This window comes from Arachis duranensis, chromosome 2, assembly GCF_000817695.3.
Source record: "Arachis duranensis cultivar V14167 chromosome 2, aradu.V14167.gnm2.J7QH, whole genome shotgun sequence".
NCBI lineage: Eukaryota > Viridiplantae > Streptophyta > Magnoliopsida > Fabales > Fabaceae > Arachis > Arachis duranensis.
Window position 1 is genome coordinate 71699774 of NC_029773.3, and position 9550 is coordinate 71709323.

The 9550-nt window shown below is 34.3% G+C and overlaps 1 long non-coding RNA gene across 2 annotated transcripts; it reads right to left on the reverse strand.

The window, feature by feature from the left end:
- Position 1: 1 nt before the first annotated feature.
- On the reverse strand, positions 2-9169 carry LOC107474852 (uncharacterized). 2 transcript variants are annotated; one of them, XR_002370846.2, is made up of 6 exons: positions 8369-9169; positions 5410-5962; positions 5133-5244; positions 4869-4982; positions 3862-4022; positions 2-256 (listed from the first exon to the last, which is right to left on the reverse strand). It is a non-coding gene; the product is annotated as an uncharacterized LOC107474852 (long non-coding RNA). The 2 variants fall into 2 exon arrangements; XR_008005940.1 differs by lacking the exon at positions 5410-5962 and having other exon boundaries at positions 8369-9162.
- Positions 9170-9550: the final 381 nt, after the last annotated feature.

Genomic DNA, 9550 nt, shown 5'->3' on the forward strand with positions numbered 1-9550 from the left:
ATACATTAATAGTATGATTATATTTCAACCTTGTAATGATATTAGGGCTATTATCTTGGAGAGAGAGAAAAGAAAGGGAGGGGGAGGCTTGTTTAGTTCTGAATTTTAAATGCATTTATTAATGGTAATATATACACAGTTCATCAATTTCAGTGTTTTTCTTCCTCATAGAGCTTCAACTACAGTGTGTCCTTGAATGGTTGCCTGTGCAGCACTACTTGATGGTTCTCCCTCACTAGCACTGCAATTACATGGCCTATATAACAGCAATAATTCATCAATTTCCATTACTCATGGAATGAAGATTAGCAGCAAGAGAGTACATTACATGGCAAGAACCAAAGCTCATATAAAGCAAAGAAATAAAGTGTTCCAGTTGAATTTCATAATGCACATGAAGGTCATTCTCATATTTATTCTTTCTGTATTTAATCTTGATATTTTGTTTATTCTGCAATTCTGTCCCACAATATTGAAAAATTTAAACTGGTTTGGGAACTACTTATACTAGATTTAAAATATTTTAGAGAGGGTCATCTACAACAATTCGACGCACTTCCCTTAAACTATTTATTAGAAAATTTGAGTAAACATATAAACTATGGATGAATACTAACTCTTGTCATAACTACTGAGTAATATTACAATGGACTTTATGACGAGCGAATCACATATGGATTATGAGAGAAAATAATCCAACTCACCCTAACAAACCTAACATTTGTTTCACCCAATATGAATAGTCATCGTAACAAACCTAACATCTGTTTCACCCAATATGAATAGTCATAAAACTGTCTAACAAAAATAAAAATGATAAAAAAATAGAAAATCAAAAAGTTTAGAAAAATAAAACCTAAACTAAATATCAGAATAGAAGACCTTTATGGAGGCCAATACCGCTGTACTGTTCCATTGAATTCACTCTCAATAATATACATTTAATCTTCCTCGAGGCCAATACTTTTTAATTAGTAATTTCTATAGTTTTATAATCAACACCCTTCCTCAATGTTGACTAGTTATTATAAATTGCATTGTAAATAGGCTTGTCGCTTCATATTTAGAATGTAAAACAAATAAGCTTTGGAATTAAAAGAAAACATAAAAACATGTAATTGATTCTTCCAACTGTAATAAAGATAATTTTATCAACCATTCCAGCCAAAAAGAAGAAAAAACTAATAAAGTTCATTTAGGATCTATCTGACATAGTTCCCATAATTAGCAAATTAGACTAAAAATGATTAAAGAAAAACAGAATTAAACAATAAATTAAAGCTTGACAATTGCCATGCATAATTTCTAGTCAACTCGGAATGACCAAACTTGAACAACATCATCCTTTTTTTAGATTGTTAGTCTTTGCAACTTTGACCCAATTTGACCTCAGAATATAGGATATGTTTACTTTCTATCACAATAGGCCCTTGTGCATGAGCCACTTAATCAAAGTCAACTCGGTGATTTCTAGCAAAGGTTGGATCAATTTCACTTTTATTCCTCCAAAATTTCTAATTCTGTGGGAAGCAAGAAATCTTTGTCCTTGACCTACTGTGACAGTATCGAAAGCCAGTTTTGTTGCGGATTCAAATCCGAGTGAGAGTGTTTTTTGGATAAGCAGAGTGATCCTGCTGCTACCCATATCACTAATCAAGTTCTTGAAGTTTTGTGGCAATTCAGAGGGTCTTGGTTGACTGGTTTCTTTGATTCTTTTTTGGACCGAGAATCCACTGTCTTCTTGGAATTCTTGTTTGAAACCTGTTCTTGATCGGCACTCAAGCCTGAATTCACGGCACTGGGGCCGTTTCTTTCTTGGTTGACTGATTTCTTTGTTTCTTTCTTGGACTGAGAATCTATTGAGCTAACGATATTCTTTCAGCTTGTTCTTGGCGCTACAGCCAAACTAAGCTGCCAATGGTTCCCATGCAGGCCAGGTTCTTCATGCAGCGCCAAGAACAAGCTGAAAGATCTAACGCCTTTGGTTACTGTTGATTGTGATGATTCTACAGTTGAGTTGCCGTTCTCAAGCAAGAGGAAGACAGCAAACGCCTTTGGTTACTGCCTTGAATCTGAGGGTAGAAGTCACGGCATGAGAAATGGGGCTAACGAGGAGGAGAAGAGGACTATGAATATCAAGAGAACAAAGACAGACTATTTTATTCAAAATAAACATTTTGATTTCAACGGTGATGAACTTGAAGTTGTTGATATTCTGTTTAACCTCCCCGTAACTTCTTGGAAAGGCTTAATTTAGAGACTTCAAGGAGTGTTGCGAATTCAACCCCACTGCTGATCAAGAATAGGTTTTAAAGGAGGATTCCAAGAATACCGTTAGCTCAATCGATTCTCTGTCCAAGAAAGAAACAGAGAAACCAATCAACCAAGAAAGAAACAGCCCCAGTGCAGTGAATTCAGGCCTGAGTGCTGATCAAGAACAGGTTTCCAACAAGAATTCCAAGAAGACAGTGGATTCTCGGTCTAAAAAAGAATCAAAGAAACCAGTCAACCAAAAACCCTCTGAATTGCCACAAAATTTCAAGAACTTGATCCATGACATGGGTGGCAGCAAGATCACTCTACTTATCGAAAAAAACTCTCTATCACTCGGATTTGAATCCGCAACAAAACCGGCTTTCAATACCGTGGTCAAGGACAAGATTTCTTGCTTCCTACGGAACTAAAATTCGGAGGAGAAAAAGGGAATAAAAGTGAAATTGATCCAACCCTCGCTAAAAAATCACCGAGTTGACTTTGATTAAGTGGTTCATGCACAAGGGCCCAAAGTCAGCATTTCCTATATTCTGATGTCAAATTGGGTCAAAGTTGCAAAGGCTAACAATCTAGAAAAGGATGATGTTGTTCAAGTTTGGTCATTCCGAGTTGACAAGAAATTATGCATGGCAATTGTCAAGCTTTGATTTATTGTTTAATTTTGTTTTTCTTTGATCATTTTTAGCCTAATTTGCTAATTGTGGGAACTATGACAGATAGATCCCAAATGAACTTTATTAGTTTTTTCTTCTTTTTGGCTGGAATGGTTGATAAAATTATCTTTATTACAGTTGGAAGAATCAATTACATGTTTTTATGTTTTCTTTTAATTCTAAAGTTTATTTGTTTGACATTCTAAATATGAAACAACAAGCCTATTTACAATGTAATTTACAGTAACTAGTCAACACTGTGGAAGGGTGTTGATTATAAAACTATAGAAATTACTAATTAGAGAGTATTAGCCTCGAGGAAGATTAAATGTATATTACTTGAGAGTGAATTCAATGGAACAGTACAACAATATTGGCCTCCATAAAGGTCTTCTATTCTGATATTTGGTTTAGGTTTTTCTTTCCCTTGACCTTATTGATTTTCTATTTTTGTTATGATTTTTATTTCTATTAGACAGTTCTGCGACTATTCATATTGTGGGTGAAACAGATCTTAGGTTCGTTACGGTGAGTTGGATTATTTTTTCACGGTGAAGTTGAATTATTTTCTCTCATAATGCATGTGATTCGCTCGTCATAAGATCTACTGCAATATTGTACTCAGTAGTCTTGACAAGAGTTGGTATTCATCCATAGTTTATATGTTTAGTCAAATTTTCTAATAAATAGTTTCAGGGAAGTGCGTTAGAATTGTTGTAGATGACCCTCTCTAAAATATTTTAAATCTAGTAACATGTAGTTCCAAAATCAGTTTACATTTTTTCAATCTTGTGGGATAGAATTGCAGAATAAATAAATAAACAAAATACCAAGATTAAATACAAAAAGAACAAACATGAGAATTTGCAGACCTTCATGTGCATTATGAAATTCAACTTGAACGCTTAGTTGTGTTGGTTGCAGTAATTCTTACAATCATGTGCCTAGGGTGATGGAAGGTGTGCCTTCTTCAAGGGATTATAATGGAGGGTTTGCATCCAAGCTTATGGCAAGTAACTGAACATTGGATCGACTTTGCACATGCTCGTGTTAGTTTGATTAACTTTTACCATTTGGAAAGCTATAACATTGAAACTGTTAAAAAGTGTTTAGTTGGTGAAGAATTTCTTGAAGTAACATCACAAGCACAAAAGATGCAAGTCAATTGCATTCTTGTAGTTGTATCTTAGCAAATTATCACAAAAATCGCAAAGAAATAAGATTTTTTCCAACAAATGTACTTTGATAAGATATTAATAAGTTGAAGCTTTCAACCTATTTTATATATATCTAATGTGCTGATTGTAAATTTCTTCTTAAGAATTAATTATCTCTATGAAATCAATTTTAAACCTGAGATTTGATTATCTTTTTTTTCTTGTCACTATTTTATTTAATTTATCTTATTTGTAATCTTTTCAAATCTTGAAATTAACTTACCTTTTTAAAAACAGAAGATACTGATTGATTGAAAGATTTAATTTTAATTTGTCAAACAAATTAACATAATATAAGAAGAGGTGCTTTATCGAATTAAGTATACACAATAACTACTACCAAAAGTAATTAACTACTACTATCCCATGTTGAAGGTTCCTCAATAATAATGTAAAGTCAATAAAAAAAATTAACGCTAGCTCTATATCCCTCTTCTAATGCTAAATATCTAGTTCTAATTAACGCTAGCCAGGGAATATAAACCTAGCTAGAAAAAGAACTTATTGCTTACGTTGTTAGTTAAATTATTTTGATTCGCAATCAGACATGCAACGAATAGAGAGCAGAAAATCCTCTACTTTCGTTCTAATCAAGATCAATGCAATAAAATCATGTATTCATGTCAATGGCGTTAGATTTAAGTTCACTACCTTGCTAAGTTACTTGTATATATTCCTACATTAACAAGAAAAAGAATCAAATTATTTCTATCTACAAACAAACCTGAGTCTCAGCTGCATTCAAACCAGAAGAAAATGGCTTCACATCATCATCTCTGAATCCTTTTAGACCAGCAACAATGTCATTCACATCGACAGAATCATCCCAGGGCACGAACTTCGATCAAAAAATGCTTTTTAAGTATTATTCATCATAACTTTTAAACCAAAACTTGGATATTTTAACACAAACATCTTAGAGCTATTAATTTTATCAATATTTGAACAGTTTGAAAGAAATAATAAATGGAAAATGTTGCACATATACCCTTTAGGATTTATCCCAGCAGCTGTAATATACAGATCAAGCTTCCCAATGGATTGCCATTTCCATGAACTCCAATCTCCGTGTCCCAAAATTTTGCTCCCATCAGTGGAATCTTAAGAAGGAATTTACATTCAGCACATTAGATATATAAAAATAGGTTGAAAGCTTTCAATTTATTAATATCTTATCAAAGTACATTTGTTGGAAAAAATCTTATTTCTTTGCCATTTTTGTGATAATTTGCTAAGATACAACTACAAGAATGCAATTGACTTACATCTTTTGTGCTTGTGATGTTACTTCAAGAAATTCTTCACCAACTAAACACTTTTTAACAGTTTCAAATGCTATACCTTTCCAAATGGTAAAAGTTAATCAAACTAACACGAGCATGTGCAAAGTCGATCCAATGTTCAGCTACTTACCATAAGCTTGGATGCAAACTGTAACGACCCAACTTCCAGTACGTCATGATCGTACCAAAAGTAAGGCGTTACTAACCTGTTTTCTTTATTAACTATTTAATATTGAGCCTTTAGTTCAATATCGTATTTCAGTTTTTAATAAAAAGCCAGAAAATTTTGTTTTTGTTTATTAAAATCATGTCAAAGATCAACAAGCAATAATAATCACAGTTATTAATAATAATAAATATTATACAAAAGAATTCAAATGAAACTCAGGTACAACTCCTATCCCTCTGTATAAAATAAAAACTAAAGTAACAAGGGCGAGGGAACTCTATGAAAACAACGCAACTTATAAACTTAACTCATAAATAAGTTTTATAATCGCCTGCAGCTTCAAACTGAGTCTTCAAACCTGTGTCACTGAAAGGGATGGAAGATTTTGGGGTGAGAACAAACCACACGTTCTCAGTAGGGAATGGGAATGTCGTAAAAGTAATGAAATAAAATGCAAATAATTAACATACCCAAGGAAACTATATCTTTATCAAAACTTTTTAAAAATGCTCTTAGTTTTACTTTAGCTAATTAATTACGTCTTTCAAAATCTCTAAATTGAAAACAAATTCTAAATATAAAACTAGTCACATTAACCATCTCTCAGTTACATAATTAATTCTCAATCAAAACGTCAATTCTTAATCAGTTTAATACATTCACAAACTAATAGTACAAACAGGGGATTTAGCTCAACATACAAACAAGTCACAGCAAGACAAACATCACAATCACAGGGAAATACAACGAGCAAACCCAATCAAATGCAAATGCGCAAAAAAGGATGATGCATGACTAGCCCTAGTGCAGGTAATGAGCTCATTTGTCGGTTACATACCCGCTCCCAACGTTACCCGGAGTCCTTTGACCAGGTAACGCTTCCCTGTTGGCAATGTTGGCAATGCCCCTCGCAAGAGTCCTTTGACTTGTGAGGCAAACCACTGCAAGAGTCCTTTGACTTGCAGGGCGGCACTAGCAACCCAAACAACCCACTGCAAGAGTCCTTTGACTTGCATGGTGGAGCTAGTTAACTTATATCTGCCCAACAAACTCGCTGTAAGAGTCCTTTGACTTACAGGAGCACACACACACTCACGATAAGAGTCCTTTGACTTACAGGAGCATATGCTAGTTATGTGTTTTCTCGATACCTCTGTAAGAGTTCTCTGACTTACAAAATAGCATTATAGCTAAGTATCCCAATGAAGCACTCTCGGTGGTCGCCCCACCATCTATTTATCTGACTGCCTTCACGAGGCAGATCATCACATAATCATTCTCATTATCATCATTCATTATCATTCTCATTATTCAACATTACTTTCACATTCTTATGCAGTACCTCTTTCTTTCTCTGTTCAATTATACTATACAAATTTAATCATATTATACAAATTTTACATCTTTCACTTTTACAACATCTTAGCTCAAATCATTTCTCTTTATCATTCGGATTCAAATATTATAAAATTCACCAAACTCCTGAAAAGTAATCCTTTATTTCAGGCCCAAAACATAACTCTTTTCATGTTAAATTGAATTCAAAACATAATTCCTTTCTTAAATAATTCAAACTTGAAACATAAACCTTTCCTTGGTAATTCAAATTCAAAATAGTATAATTCTTTTCTCATCTAAATAAAACTCAAATAATATAATTTTCCAAGTTCAAATCTTCTAAAATGACTTTTCACATAAAACCTCATATTTTTATAAAATTTCGACAACACTTCCCCTAAAATTCGGACTTAGCCACCCTTACGGGTTCCCTCTTTCTCAACAACTCAGCCCTTTTATCAGCAGGTATCACAACAACAGAATCTCAATAATCATCTCATCATAAATCAGTTTAACAACCAACATCCTAACATTAATTAAAATCAGAGTTTCCATAAATCATTCTTAAAAAGTAAACCAGTCCAGCTTCAAGAATTCATAACTAATATCCCAACAACTTTTCATATTTCTAGTTATTTTTAAAGTTATTTAGTTATTAACAAAGTTACCATTTCATTCTAAAGATCATATTTCAAGAAAATACTTCAGTAATCAACCTCTAATCCTTTAACCGTCCTCAAAATCAACTCTAGTTAACCTTAAGTCAACAATAACAACCAACCTGACATAATCACTCTAAGATAATCAGAAAGCAGACACAATTAAACCATCACCACAATAATTCCAGACCGAGCACAAGTTTAAATCAATTCAACACTCAACACAATATTATCCAGTTAAATTAACATATCCAGTAACCAATAATTTCTCAAACAAGCTTGCAACCATATCCACCATCATCAATTAAATTTCAATTCCACAACTAAATCAAGAAATCAGCATAAGCAGGAATTCGAGTAATTAGTCACTTTCAAACAATTAAATCATTATTCACAAGTCACATCCTCAAATCAAAATCAGTTTTAATACCACACCAATCACATTTCCACAACCTCAATCCAAGCTTAATTTCACCAACTAATCTCTCATAACAACAAAACCAATTACATTCACAGCAACAATCCAAACTCAATTCATCAATTATCCGTTCAATAATTAACTCAGCATATTTCACTTTAATAAATTATACTAAATTAATCACAACAGCATCTAATTTCAGTCACAGCTCAGAATAATCACAACAACTAACTAATTCCAAATGCATTTCAAGTCATTAATGTCAATTAAGAAATTATTAACCATTGTTAACCATTTGCACTTATCCAAATAACTTTGTAGGCATTCTAAATTAAAACGTTAAAAATAAACCCCTACCTCAGTGTCGCATTAACAACGCAATCAAACCAAACAGCAGCCTCGGTGACGTTTTTCCTACGAGTTCCCTTCCTCTGGCAACAACACAGCAGCTCGGAACCTACGTAGCAGCATCAGAATCATCAAGAGCAGGTCCAACATTGGTTCCGGGCGGCAAAGGCTCCAGCAACTACAAAACTAGAAGCAGAGGCAGAACAGAGCAAGAACAGCAGCAACGATCTTGAACCCAACAAACAGCAGCGGCAGTGGCGTTTTCTCAGATTCCAGAAACCAGAAGTAGGAGCAGATTTGGCGAGCTTCAATGGTGATGGTCGCAACAGCATCAACGGCGGGATTGGAAGCAGCAGCGATGACTGGGCACACAACAGTGACGAGAACTCCTCCTCTTCCTCGCGTTCTGCTCGTTTTCCCCGTCTCATGTCTGCGACGGTGATGGCGACGGGCCCTGGCAGCAGCGCAGACCGCATGTCCTCTTCAGCCTCGGACGCGAGCTCTCTCTCCTCCACCCTTCATGCTCGACGGCGACTATGACGGCGATGACTACGGCTCCCTTCGAAGCAACGACGACGGCGACCTCGTGGCAGCAGCGCGACGACGATCAGAACGCGACGGCAGCTTCTCCTCGACGGCAACGAGCTCGCACCAATGGCTGGACGGTGACAAGCGTGAACGGCGGCGCAGGTAGGACACAGCGGCGGTGGCTCAGCGGCGACTTCACGAGCTTCCTCTCTCGGTCTCTCTCTGTTTCCCGTTTTTTCAGTGTGCGTCTAGGCTGCTGGGTTTGGGGAAGGGGTTTCGGTGGCTGGGTTATAAGGGTTTAGGGTTAGGTTTCTCAATTAATTTGAAAATTAGGATTTTTGATCCAATTTGAAAATTAGGGTTAGAAATTAGAGATTTTATAAATTAATATGGATATATATAAATAGTTATTTTAATAAAATTAGAGGATAGAATAATTTTAAAATTAAATGTATTCTATTAAAAATATTTAAAAATATTGTTTATTACTATATTACAAAATTCAATTAATTATTTTTAATTTAAAATATAAAATAAACATACTAATCACATTTTTATAAAATATAGTTTAAATTCAATGTTAATTATTCAAATTAAATGATATAATTTTTTATTTATTTTTCTATCACCGAAACATTAATTTTAAATCATATAAAATAATCA